The 13,189-nt window shown below is 41.2% G+C and overlaps 2 pseudogenes across 1 annotated transcript; both read left to right on the forward strand.

Annotated features, from left to right (window-relative positions):
* The first annotated feature begins 281 nt into the window (after nucleotides 1-281).
* Nucleotides 282-845, forward strand: LOC101590367 (annotated as a pseudogene).
* Nucleotides 846-3,734: 2,889 nt separating this feature from the next.
* LOC101590757 lies at nucleotides 3,735-4,295 on the forward strand (annotated as a pseudogene). The gene has a single exon (XR_001117238.2). The product of XR_001117238.2 is annotated as a centrin-2 pseudogene (transcript).
* Nucleotides 4,296-13,189: the final 8,894 nt, after the last annotated feature.

Below are 13,189 nucleotides of genomic sequence, written 5' to 3' on the forward strand. Positions count from 1 at the left end.
TGAGACTTTGGAAATCCTGAAGTTATGCGTCTAGACGGTGCTGGCTGTTCAGCTCCTACAAAGAAGGGTGTCACTGTAGGAGGTGGAGAAGAAAAGCATTAGTAGTCAGTAAGGGTGTAGTCCTGAAAAGGTGGCACCCACAGGAAATCAAGAACAAAAGGGGGTTCTCCACCAAGCGTCGCCGCGGCCTCCTGCTTCAACAGTGCTTGAACGGAGCCCGGCCTTCCCCCGCCCTCGCCGCCCCGCACCTCCGCTGCAGCCCAGCCTCGCCAGCCGCCACCATGACCACTGCCTCGTCCTCAAGTGCGCCAGAACTACCACCAGGACGCCGAGGCTGCCATCAACCGCCAGATCAACCAGGAGCTCTACACCTCCTACGTCTACCTGTCCATGGCTTACTACTTTGACCGTAATGATGTGGCTTTGAAGAACTTTGCCAAATACTTTCTTCACCAATCCCATAAGGTGAGAGAACACGCTGAGAAGCTGATGAAGCTGCAGAACCAGCGCGGTGGCTGGATCTTCCTTCAGGATATCAAGAAACCAGACCGTGATGACTGGAAGAATGGGCTGGACGCGATGGAGTGCGCGCTGCACTTGGAGAAGAGTGTGAATCAGTCCCTCCTGGAGCTGCACAAGCTGGCCACTGATAAGAACGACCCCCATCTGTGTGACTTCATGGAGACGCACTACTTGGATGAGCAGGTGAAGGCCATCAGAGAGCTGGGTGACCACATGACCAACCTGCGCAAGATGGGAGCCCCTGAGTCTGGCATGGCGGAGTACCTCTTTGACAAGCATACCCTGGGGACAGTGACAATGAGAGCTAATGTCACCAAGATAGCACATGTATGTTGGGGCTACCTTAACCTTTTCTATAAACTGCACCAGAACATCTACTTAAGTTCTTTAATTCCTTCAAATAAAGAAATTTGGTTCCTGGGGGTGGGGAACAAAATGGGTAGCAATCTGATCAAGTTCTAGGTAAGGCACTGAGATAACCTGGTAGACAGGATAATGGGCCCAGGGGTATGGAATGGAGGCATGGCACTGAAAGTGCTTTGCTCAGTTTCCGAAAGCCAGAATAGGCCAGGGAGATTGCTCATTGGAATAAGTGCTTGTCTGGCAAGAGCAAGGTACTGAGTTCAATCCCTGGTACCACACACACACACACACACACACACACACACACACACACACACACACACACACACACACACACACACACAGAGCCAAAACAGAAAAGGGGAATGGGTACAATTACTAATAAGTTTAACAAATATTTATTGTGAACTATGTACTGCAGATGGGATTTACAGGAAGGAGGTCACCAAGGAGGACCCAGAAGCTATGTGAAGTTCACCATTGGGCACAGAGAGGCAGAGAATGGAGAACTGGATCCTCAAGACACACATGCAAACCTGAGCAGTGTGATGGGGGTGGCCTGCTAGGGCAGTGCTTCTCAGGAGCAGCCCAGTGCTTCTGTCCTGCGGCCTGGAACATTTTCTATAATTTGCAAATGCTGTTGCTTGGCAGAACATGGACTGTTGACATAATGCCTGGCATCTCAGTGAGAGCACAAGTGGCTGGGGGTGGCCAAAGGCTGACGTTACTGTCCCTGCCAGAATGGAAAGGGACAGACTCTGTTGCTGAATGACTTCTTGGGTTTCAGGAGCAGAGAGCCTCATCATAGTAGATGAATTTTCCTTCTCATTTGCTCTCATTTGAGAAGCACCTATTGCATTTCTGCAACCATTTTTCTCTTTCATCTCTTTCTTGAAGTAACTCCCACTCCCATTCTTTTATTTTTAATCACTCTTCAAAGGCAGGCATATTGAAGTATTTAAAAGAAACTAAGGCAATTTGAGCTCTCTGGAACAGTTCCTTGTTGTTCCTGCCAAGTAAGTCCTATGGCCACAGCAGGAAGTTCAATTAGCAAATCTATGAATCAGGGTTTTAATTATACATTTATCTGAAATGAAAACACTGGCTTCCCTTCCACTGTCTACCTTATTTGTGGGAAACACAGCATGCCTCTGCCTGAGCCTGAGTTCCTGTGGTGAGATGTGAGCTGGTGAAACGCAAACACGTTGATGGGGATTCATTCACATTTGTTCTTGGATATTTCTGTATTTAGTAAGTAGGAAGGGTTCTTGGTTGCATGAAAAAATGAGCATAGACTCTAAGGTTAAAAGTATACTAATTAGGAGACCTTCTAATTGTTATTTCCTGCTGGGTCTATAGATTGTATTTGGCTGTAAGTCATGACTAAGCATCTAAACAGTGTCTCTTTTTTATTTTTTTTCATAGTCTAATCTTGTTTATTTATTTATATTTTGAGTTTTACTCATTTCAATGAGAAAAAAAATAGCGATGAAACAGTTTCAATACAGGTTAGTAGGACATTTGCAATAATTAATACAGTGCTTATTGTTGTCTGCATAGTAGTAATTCAGAGGACAAGATGCAGACATGATATCTTGTCTAAACAATATTAATACAAACCTTTCTTCTCATTTAAGAGAAAGTAGCTGTATATGAACACACTTTCTATTATTCTGCCTGCTCTACTAGATAGTATGCTCTTTAAGGTGGGGGACATTTCTTTTTTTCTCTCTTCCTAGCTGCCTTCCTTCCCCTTCCCTTCTTCTCTCCCCAGTCCCTTTCTCCCACTTTCCTTGTCTTCTTCCTTTTTTATTTTCCACTGTAGTTCTCCATCCTACAGCCCTCAAAATGTTCACAGAGGGTCTCCCATTGATACCTTTAGGAGAACTTTTCTTTCCACAGGCCTATAATTAGATATAGCCTAAGTTGAGTGGGAACATTGGCTCAGGACCAGGAATTGAATAATAGGCATTTCCTCTGTGAGGCTGTGACTCACACTATCCTGGGACCGAGGGGTGGGTAAAGGAAACATCATTTGTCAGGGACCCTTAGGAGATTTTGGTTGATCATATGAGCCCAACCAACTCTCAGAGTCTGAAGGGGGCTAGAGAACAGTTCTGGGAAAATCTAAGTTCCAGACTCACAGTATTCTTCCAAATCCTCTCCAAGCATCAACAGGTCCCATTCTTATGAACTGCTAAATATAGTCACTACCAAGATCCCTGTGACAGGACAAATGGGTGGCAGCCTTAGCTATTGCCCCTATAAAGTCTAACCTTGGTTTTAAGGCTTGCAAAAACTGTGACTAGACTTCATCCATCATCATTTAGTGAAAGATACTAACTTAGTGATTTTATACATGGGGGGATGGACTAACATTATTCCCCTTCTCCCTTGTTTACTGGGTTATAGGTTTTCTAGGCATATTTGACCTGAGGAAGGGAAGAAATAAAACACAGCTATTAAGGTTCTTCTAAGCCATCTTTTCTTGAGGTGTTCATTAGCACTGGGGAAAGGACTGAAGAATGAGATTTCTGCTCCCTCTAGCTTCCCTGTTAATTTTATCTTAATATGACAAATGATTTCACATGTCCATTCTGGTTAAACATACCTGTGATAAAAAAGGTTTTGTGGGCCAGTGGGGAATTAGAACTACTACCTATAAAATACAAGGTGTTTAAACAGGAATGAAGAAGATGTAGAAGTCATGAAGTAATTCTCCTAGAAGCAGTATGGAACTGAGATTTAATCAGGATGTTGTGAACATTTAGAATATGTCTACTAAAGACTATCCAATTTAGGCTGTAGGAATGATGCTAAGATAGATAAAAAGGCTTTAGAGAGTCCGGCTGCGATGGCCTCCAATTTTAAAAAGGCAAACATGGCGTCAAGTGCTCCCAGAAAAAGGATGAGTCCTAAGCCAGAGCTGACTGAAGAGCAGAAACAGGAAATCCGGGAAGCTTTTGATCTCTTTGATGCAGATGGGACTGGGACCATCGATGTAAAGGAACTAAAGGTGGCAATGAGAGCGCTGGGCTTTGAGCCCAGGAAAGAAGAAATCCAGAAAATGATCAGCGAAATTGACAAGGAGGGGACAGGCAAAATGAACTTCAGCAACTTTCTGACCGTGATGACTCAGAAAATGTCTGAGAAAGATACCAAGGAAGAAATCCTGAAAGCTTTCAAGCTCTTCGATGATGATGAGACCGGAACAATATCGTTCAGAAATCTGAAGCGCGTGGCCAAGGAGCTGGGCGAGAACCTGACCGAGGAGGAGCTGCAGGAGATGATTGATGAAGCCGACCGAGATGGAGACGGCGAGGTCAACGAGCAGGAGTTCCTGCGCATCATGAAAAAGACCAGCCTCTATTGAGACCCGTGTCATCTCTCCTGCTGCAAGCACATGTGACTAGAGTGTGCCCGCTGTCCTCTGAATTCCAGCTCCCCATTGCCCTGTAGAACATCAGCTGTGGCCTTGAATCTGATTTGGACTTCTGAAAGTGTTTTTCGATATAAAAAAGTTCTTTGTAAAATGATCCGGTGATTCTTGACAGCAGAATGAGAGCACATCGGAGTAGGGGGAAGGGCCTCAGCGTCCCCTGCCTGTCGTTTCGGGGTCTGGTGGGGTCAGCACCAGCTGCGGTCCTCCATCAGTGGTTCCCCTGCTCACCTGCTGCCCGAGGGCCGTGTTCTCTTGCAAAACCCAGTGAACCCTTGTGCTGGCTTTTGGATGTGTGTTAATGCTGTTTGTTTCCTCTTAAAAATAAAACATTTCTCGGTCTGAAAAAAAAAAAAAAAAAAAAAAAAAAAAAAAAAAAAAAAGGCTTTAGAGTTGGTTTGTAGACATTGCCTTTGTTTTTTTTCCATGTATACCTCTAAGGAATTTTGAAAAATGGAATCTTCCTCCATTTTTAAAGTAACTTGAGAAATTTTCAGCATAAGTTTAAGTAGCTGCAAATGATACATACCTTGGTCAATTTGAGGTAACATAGACTGGGTAGCTTAAAAAGAAACATTTATTTCTCGTAATTCTGGAGGCAGGAAGTGTGACATCAAGAAGCTGGCAGATTCGTGTCTGGTGAGGGTTCTCTTCCTGATCCACAGATGGCTGCCTTCTTTGTGTACTCTTGCATGGTGGACAGAGGGTTTTAGTCACTTCCTTATCTTACAAGGGCAGTAATCCTATCTTGGGGCCCAACCCACATAGCCCCCATCAGATTAGAAGATGCAGAAACAATTCCATTCACACTCAGCTACCTTATCGTTGACAAAGGATCCAAACACGTTCACTGGAAGAAAGACAGCCTCTTTAACACATGGTGCTAGAAAGACTGGCTCTCCACATGCTGAAGACTGAAACTAGACCATTGTCTGTCACCATGCACTAAACTAAAATTGAAATCAATCAAAGAACTAACTATGAAAACAGAAACCCTAAATCTGCTCAAAGATATAATAGGCGGAACTCTTGACACAGGTATGGGCAAGGATTTTATGAGCAAGACCCAGATTGCACGGGAAATAGTACAAAGAATCAACAACTGGAATCTCATTCAGTGAAAAAGTTTCAGCACAGCAAAATAAATCACCAACAGAGTGAAAAGTCAATCCACAGAGTGGGAAAAATTTTTAGACACTTGTCCCTCAAAGGACTTATATCTAGAGTGTATAAGGAATTGAAAAAATAAGAGCTCTTAAATTTAAAGACTCAGTCCAAAAATGGGCATCTGACATGAATATACACTTCTCAGATGAACAAATGTAAATGACAAATAAATGTATGAAAAAATGTTCAGCATAACTGGTCATTTGAGAGATGCAAACTAAAACAACACAGTCCATCTCATCCCAAAAGGAATTACTATCATCAAGAAATCAACCTATAACAAATGCTGGGGGAAAAGGAACTCTTCTTCATTGTTGGTAGGAGTGTGGACTGGTGCAACTACTGTGGAAATAAGTGTATAGATTCCATGAAAAACTAAGATTAGATGTCCCATTTGATCTGGCTAACTCCCTCCTGGAATCTTTCTGAAAGAATTAAAAACATCACACCATCGCAGCATGTGCACACCCATGTTTGTAGCAGCACAGTTTGTAATAGCTAAATCTTGGAAACAACCCAAATGCCCACCAACAGAGGAATGGATAAAAAAGATTTTATTTTGTTAATACAATGGAGTAGCATTCATCCATAAATAAAGGCAAGCTTGAGATATTTCTGGTTAAATGGATACAATTTGAGATCACACACTTAAGCGAAATACACTGAACTCACAAGTGTAAATATCACATTGAATGCCTGGTATGAGAAACTGAAAGAGGAAGCAAGGAGAAAAGTAGACAGTGGATGTTGTGGACTGGGGAGAAATTGTTCAGAATGAAAGAGGAACTAGGGAAGGGGAAGGGAGAAAGGAAGGAGGGAAAAGAAACAACCGTACTAAAAAATGGAAACAAATTTGTAAATGGGGAAAGGAGAGGGGTTGAAGGGAGGAGAAGGGGTTGGGAGATAAAGGGGAATCAGAACATGTCACTTACAAGTACAAAGTCTCTAAGATGAACGTGATAACTACTTATATCTAAAATGTACCAGAGAACTTTATTTTCTTAAAGAATATAAAATAGTGATAGAAAAAAAAAGCATTAGAAATGATATGAAATTTCACCAAATATAGTAATAGGAATTCAACAATGCTGCTGCAGCACAAGTTACCAGATATAAATGTGCAAGGTAGAAAAAATTTAATTTTAGGGCCAGACACATAGTTCAGCAGACTAAAGTGCCTGCTTAGGCAGCGCACAGGGGCTGGGGTTCGATCCCCAGGGTGTTGTGCTGGCCCTGCCCGTGGGGCTCCCTGAGACTGTGATTGAGACTGGGCGTGGTAGTGCATGCCTGTAATCCCAGCACTTGGGAAGATGAAAATAGGAGGATCACTATGAGTCCGATCTACATAGTGAGACTCTGTAGACCCTGTAGACACTGTCCTAAATTCATAAAAGAAAGAAAAAATGTAATTTTAAAAAACAACAACAAAAAACATTCAGTTTGTCAATATAACTTACTACATGTGTAAATATGTACATTTCAAAACAAGATTGCATTCTTCTTTTGAAATTATTTTACTATGTTACATTCTTATAAAATGTATTGGGTCTATTTACCACAGCAACTTACATTGAAATTAAATTTTCTTAGCATATTTCTTTCACTGTAAGTTTATAAATGTTAACATTTTCCTGAATAGATTATCATTACAAATTCAGATAATTATTACATATGAAAAGTAAAATTAGTTGGAAATATATGTCTTAATAATATAGCTTAAAATTAGTTCTTGTATCTGTGGATGAATTAGATATGTATAAACAAGTTTTATTATATATATATATATATATATATATATATATATATATTTATTTATTTTCTGTTTCTCAGTGCTGTGGATTCAGTCCAGGGCATCACACAAGTTGGGCAAGTTTCAGCACTGGTCTGCCTTCCTGGCCTAGAATAAAACAGAATCAACATCTGTGTTATATCTGGTTTCCATGTTTTATATTTCAAACACTGAGAAACCCTACTCATAAGTGCATAAATAGAAAATTGTATTTCAGTGCCAGTCAGTTCTTTGGGCTTCTTTCCAGTGAGATGCCAAAAATGACCTAATAGTCTTTCATTGTAAGAGAAAAAAGAAAAAAATAGTTTCCTTCCTTAAAAAAATTAATGAAGCTTATCATACATTTTAGGTATGCATAATGATCACATTCTTCATAGGGAATTTGTACCTGTATGTAACATACCGATTCCTTCTCCCCCTATTTTCCTACTCTCCCAATTTTCCTACTTTTGAAATCAGAGGCTTGTTTGACTCAGTCTTAACTGGATTAAAAACAATCAATCAGAAACTATCGGATGAATAAAATGACCCCCATGTCCCCAGCCACGGAGTCACTCTCTCCACAGCAAGGCCAGCAGCAGTGTCTGGTCTGAAGGTCCCTGTGGCCCTGAGGTTTCTGCATTGCAGGATGGTGCAGCGTGGTGAGGTTCAGCGGGGGAGAGGTTGCTTGTCTGCCACAAAATAGGACAAGGGCTGTGAAAGGGGAGGAGGGAACAGAGAACCCGCGTGTTGCCCTGAGCACGTTTGTTCATTCTATGGAAGATCGTTTTGAGGAAGAGAACACGGAGCATCTGAGAATCTGGAAAGTGAGTCCCCTAGGACTGTCAGAGACCCAAGGGGGAGGTTTCGCGCTCACACACCTGCTTACAGGACCATTCACCTAGCAAAGGCGAGGAGTTTACGTGTTTGGACCTGGGCTCTTTCAGTAACACCTCCAGAAGTCCAAGTTCTCTTGTGAGAAAAGTAAAAAGAAGTCTAGAGGGTGGTGAGCAGCTATTTTCCCAATTTACTGAAAAAATAAGAGTTCGTGAAATGAATTTATGTCCGAATCCCAAAGGTTTCCACCACTGGCATGTACCATCAGTCTTTTTTTTTTTTTTTTTTTTGAGAGATTTCAAGGAAAAAGAAAGCTGATTTTATGATAAAAATTTCACGTGTCGGGAAAATGTTGATAAAATCTTTGTTTGATCAAGAATAGAATAAAAGGCACAAAAGGGTAAAAATGAGGTCCAATACTCTTTTCTTCTTTCTTTCTTTCTTTCTTTCTTTCTTTCTTTCTTTCTTTCTTTCTTTCTTTCTTCTTTCTTTTTTTCTTTCGTATTTTTCTGCAGGGTCTCACTATGCAGCCCAGACTCTTGTTGATCCTCCTGCTTTCAGCCTCCCCAGCTCTGGGATTACAGGTGTGCACCACCATGCTGGAGGTGGGGCTGGCAAGGCATGTGGTGCTGCAGATAGAGCCCCGGACTCTGCGCTTGCCAAAGCAGGCATTTAGTCCGCTGAACTATCTTGTCAGCCCCCAATACTGTTTTTTTTGGCTTGACTAAATGGATGAGGAATTACTCAGCGGTGGTAGGATCATAGTGGGCTCTGTTTTTAAATAAAGTTCTGCTGTGCTTGTGTACTAGCTGCATGCCTAGGAGATTCATTGGTCTCCATCTTGCTTCCTTATCTGTAAAGCAAGACTACTTCATAGGACAGTAAAGCTAAAATGAGATAATATGAGATGATTAAATACTACAAAGTGTTTTGTATGTGCTGGTGGCCCATGCTAATTGCTCAATAAATAATAACTATTAGCTAAACTGGAGGGAATTTTAGTAGAAGAGCTGTAATCATCCTTAGAACTTATATAAAAGGATTTTTTGCTTTTAACAGCCGCTTTATTTTCTAGCATTTGTTCAACTTTCTACTCTTGGACATTTTCTTTTGTACATCGGAGTGGATGTCAGTGTCTTCTCTAGAAGTGGTGTTGAAAAGTGTAGAATGATTCAGTTGGAACTTTCACACCCCTCAAGGTGGCCAATGACTTTACACAGTGGAGACACAGTGGCTTGGGGGTTGGGACTCTGGTTCTATCCCTTGGTCCTACCACTCGTCAGAAATGGAGCATGTGCAGGTTGTTAATTTTTTTGGAGTTTAGTGCCATTTGGTAAGAAATGAAGCTGTGGGTCAAACCCACCCATGTGCAAGGTTGGTGAGGTTGCAGGACATGTGTGTGGAAAATCACCTAGAGTAAGGGCAAGGATGATACCTGCCCAACGTAAAGTCTATAATAGGGCTGGAGAGATAGCTCAGTGGTCTAAGGGCTAGAAAGGCAAGTGCAAGGTCTGAAGTTTGATCCCCGGTACTGCATGTTGTGATGGCTGGTCCCAACCCTGGGCGTGATGGTGCATTACTATAATCTCAGCTCTGGGGAGGCTGAGACAGGAGGATCACTATGAGTCTGAACTGCATAGTGAGACCCTGTAACAAATAAATAAATAAATAAGTTTAAAAAAACCTCATGGAACTATTACAATTATACCTAGTTTCCATGTTTTATATTTCAAACACTGAGAAGCCCTACTCATAAGTGCATAAGTAGAAAACTGTACTTGAGTGCCAGTCAGTTCTTTGGGCTTCTTTCAAATGAGATGCCAAAAATGACCTAATAGTCTTTTATGATGGCTTTTCAGAGCAGCCTAATGAAACTTCCGTTGGGGGCAGCAGTCTGAGCAGAACTTTTAACATGGGCTCTTACATGTAGGAGGGTTGTAAGGTTTATTTTCAGCTCTAGCAGTATGTTTCCTTGAATATATCTGATCCTCAAAAATAAAATGAAATCAACTGAAGTTGTTGTCATCTTGAATGTTTCTGTTATCAGTACTTGAAATAAAATTTGTTTTCATGTAGTAAACCAAATAATGTGAAAAAGAAAAAAAAACCCTGCAAATATAAAAACATTAAAAAAAGTTTCACAAAAAGAGTTAAAATTATGTTGATGGCTTTCTTTTCCATTTTAGGAACAGAAGAAACTTTTTGGAATTGAAAATGGCTAGTGATCTGAAGTCATTTAATAAGATGAACAGAGGCAGAAGGGACTTGCAATGCATCAGATTCTGATGAAAATATATTTAACGATAGATGAGATTTTCTTTCACCTTCAAATTTCCAGTTTTCAAAGGACTGCTTCTGCCCTTTTCCCTCTCCTTTGTTTTTTAATAGTTCACACTGAAACTGAACAGGAGCACTAATTAGCCCAGGCAAAAATCTTCACCTAAAGTATGCTTAGGTCTTTGGAAGAGTAAACTTGGGTTTGGAAAGACTGCAGACCAATGGTAGTTGTCCATTTTCCTTAAATAAAAAATAAGAAGTGACTTAGGTGTGGCTTTCTCTTTCAAGGGAAACCCGAAAGTAGGAGTCTGAAAGCATCCACATTCCCTTGAAGTGAGAGTTGGAAAAGATCTCAGCTAAATACCTCTTTAGAAATCTGGACTTTCCCTCATGAGGGCAAGAGAAGCAAAGATGTGCCCATAATCACTACATGTAGCTTTGACAATCAGTCATATTCCAGGAGCAGGTGGGCCTTTCCTCAGGGCAGATTGGGGCTTCCGAATGCCTCATTAGACAATACTAAATTAGTCAGCATCAAATGGGAAACCAGTCAGGACTTCCAATTAGAATTCAGAAATGTTTTCTTTTTAACACTGCAATAAAAATAACACTTTGGGGTGAAAGAATCAGATACGGCACAGTCACAGGAAATGCTGGGGGACAATTCCCAAGAAGCCAAATTAGAAAGTTTTAAATGGATGGTTAAAACCTGACTGGAATAAATATAGCTTTCTTCCCCATAAATTGCTAGTGAAATAGTCTTCATGAACACAAGTGACACCTTTAGCCTTGCAAGTTATGAACATTCCAGGAATGGCCTGATTTTTATGAGATTGGTTTAATCATGAATGGGGTAAGTGAGGGCATTAAATTCTCACTGAATTTACAGTATTAAAAGAAGTAAACTCTTAACCGATGTTACTGTAGTGAAAATATTTCTTTAGGGTTTAACCTCACATAATAAAAGCTGATGGTTTAGGACTTGGGATAGAAGTAAAAAAATTGCATACATTAGACTTTGCATTGCTGAGGAGAATCAGAAAATTTATGAGGGTGCCTGAGATTTTAGCTGGGAGCCTGGGAAGAACTTAATCTATCAAATATCCCGTAAAAGAACAACAGTAGAAAAATCCAGTAGTATTGCAGATAGTTAACATTTATTGACTACTTACCGTACACCAGCCACTGTGGTAACTACGTTAGGTATGTAGTTAATCATCTAGGCCAGCAGCCAAGAGTGTGGCCTCTGGGGACCAACTACCTAGGTTCAAAGCTGACTAACTTCAAGGCTCTGTGAAGTTCTGGGATCTTCCTGAGCCAGCTTCTCAGTGTTGGTGAGACTTACTGACAGAAATACAATGTGAGTTGTAGGGTCCCTTCCTCTGGTGGGAAGGAGAAGTGCGGGACAAGAAAAGAAATTCCTTATTGCTTGGTATGGGAGGACTGTGGAAGAGAAGCAAGGACCCTGGGGGAGGGAGCTGGGAGTAGGGTTTTTATAGGGTTGGACTAGAGGTGGGGTTTACATGGGTGGCAGGGTGGATGTTGAAGTGATAATCTTCTTGGTATATTGGATTATGTAAAGTGTATTCCTGAAAAATTCCCCTGGAGCTCATGATGGGTCGCTGCCACAATGATCTGGTGGGCCCTTGCACAGGCCAGACCCATCATGAGCTACCTGTATAATCTTATCTATGCCAAGCTCTTCTAGCCACATTAAAAAGACAAAAAAAGTAACAAGTGAATTTTTCAGTCATATACTTTATTTAATCTATTCAGATTAAGTAAGATTTTAATTTTAAATAAGATTATCACTTCAACATCCAATCAATACAAAAATTATCATCATCATCATCATCATCATCATCATATTATTATTATTATTATTATTATTATTTGTGTGTGTGTGTGTGTGTGTGTGTGTGTGTAACTGGGGATTGAACTCACACCCTTGCACTTGCCAGGGAAGCGTTTATTCGATTGAGCCATCTCCCCAGCCCACAAAAATTATTAATGAGAGACTTTATTCTTTATATGAACCATCTTCCAACTCAGGTGTGTATTCTACACTTGGCTCCTGCTTGTGCTCAACAGCCATGCCTGAGCCCTGAGTCTCACTCCAGACACCATAGCACCTTGTTCCTGATTGCCTGGGTTGCCTGCCCTCTGGTTTGACCTGTGTGCAGTGCTCACTTAAAGTCCTGTTTCTGGGGGTGTGACAAAAACGCAAGGTTCTTTTGCCAAATGAGAGCATCTGCTTTTGTAGAAACTCTGTTTTTCAGCAAATACATCAGCTCCTTCTTGAAAGTTATGAACAAAAACTCTAGTTTTTGAGTTTTGTGACAATTGCATACTTGTGGTTCTCTTTGTGGACTTGGTCTTTGGCTTTCTGCAAGGGATAATAAGATGGAGTTGTCACCTTGGTCTTGGTCATTAATGTAAAAAGCAGAGAACTAGAAGGCTTATTTATATGCTGATGCCTGCTTTAGGATTTAGAATTTCCTCCTTTCAGAAGACATTTAGAGTTGATTAAACACACTGTCATTCATCTGCGTGCAAACCCAGTCCCTGTGCTTAAGGAGCTCACAGCCTTGTGGAAGAGGCGTGATGAAGGCCATTAATCACAGGGAAGGGAGGAGATCTTGAGATTTACTGGGATAGAAGTAGGAATAGAAAGGAGCAGCACTCACTGCCAGGTGGTGGGAGAAGTCTGCTGATCAGGGAGCACCTCAAAGGGCTTGAGTCTTCATTGAGAATTAGCTGGGTAAAGGTGGGCAGAGGGTGCTCCTGGCAAAGCACATTGTTTTTTTTTTTTTTTT

The sequence above is a fragment of the Octodon degus genome, unplaced genomic scaffold, assembly GCF_000260255.1.
Source record: "Octodon degus isolate 3935 unplaced genomic scaffold, OctDeg1.0 scaffold00102, whole genome shotgun sequence".
Lineage (NCBI taxonomy): Eukaryota > Metazoa > Chordata > Mammalia > Rodentia > Octodontidae > Octodon > Octodon degus.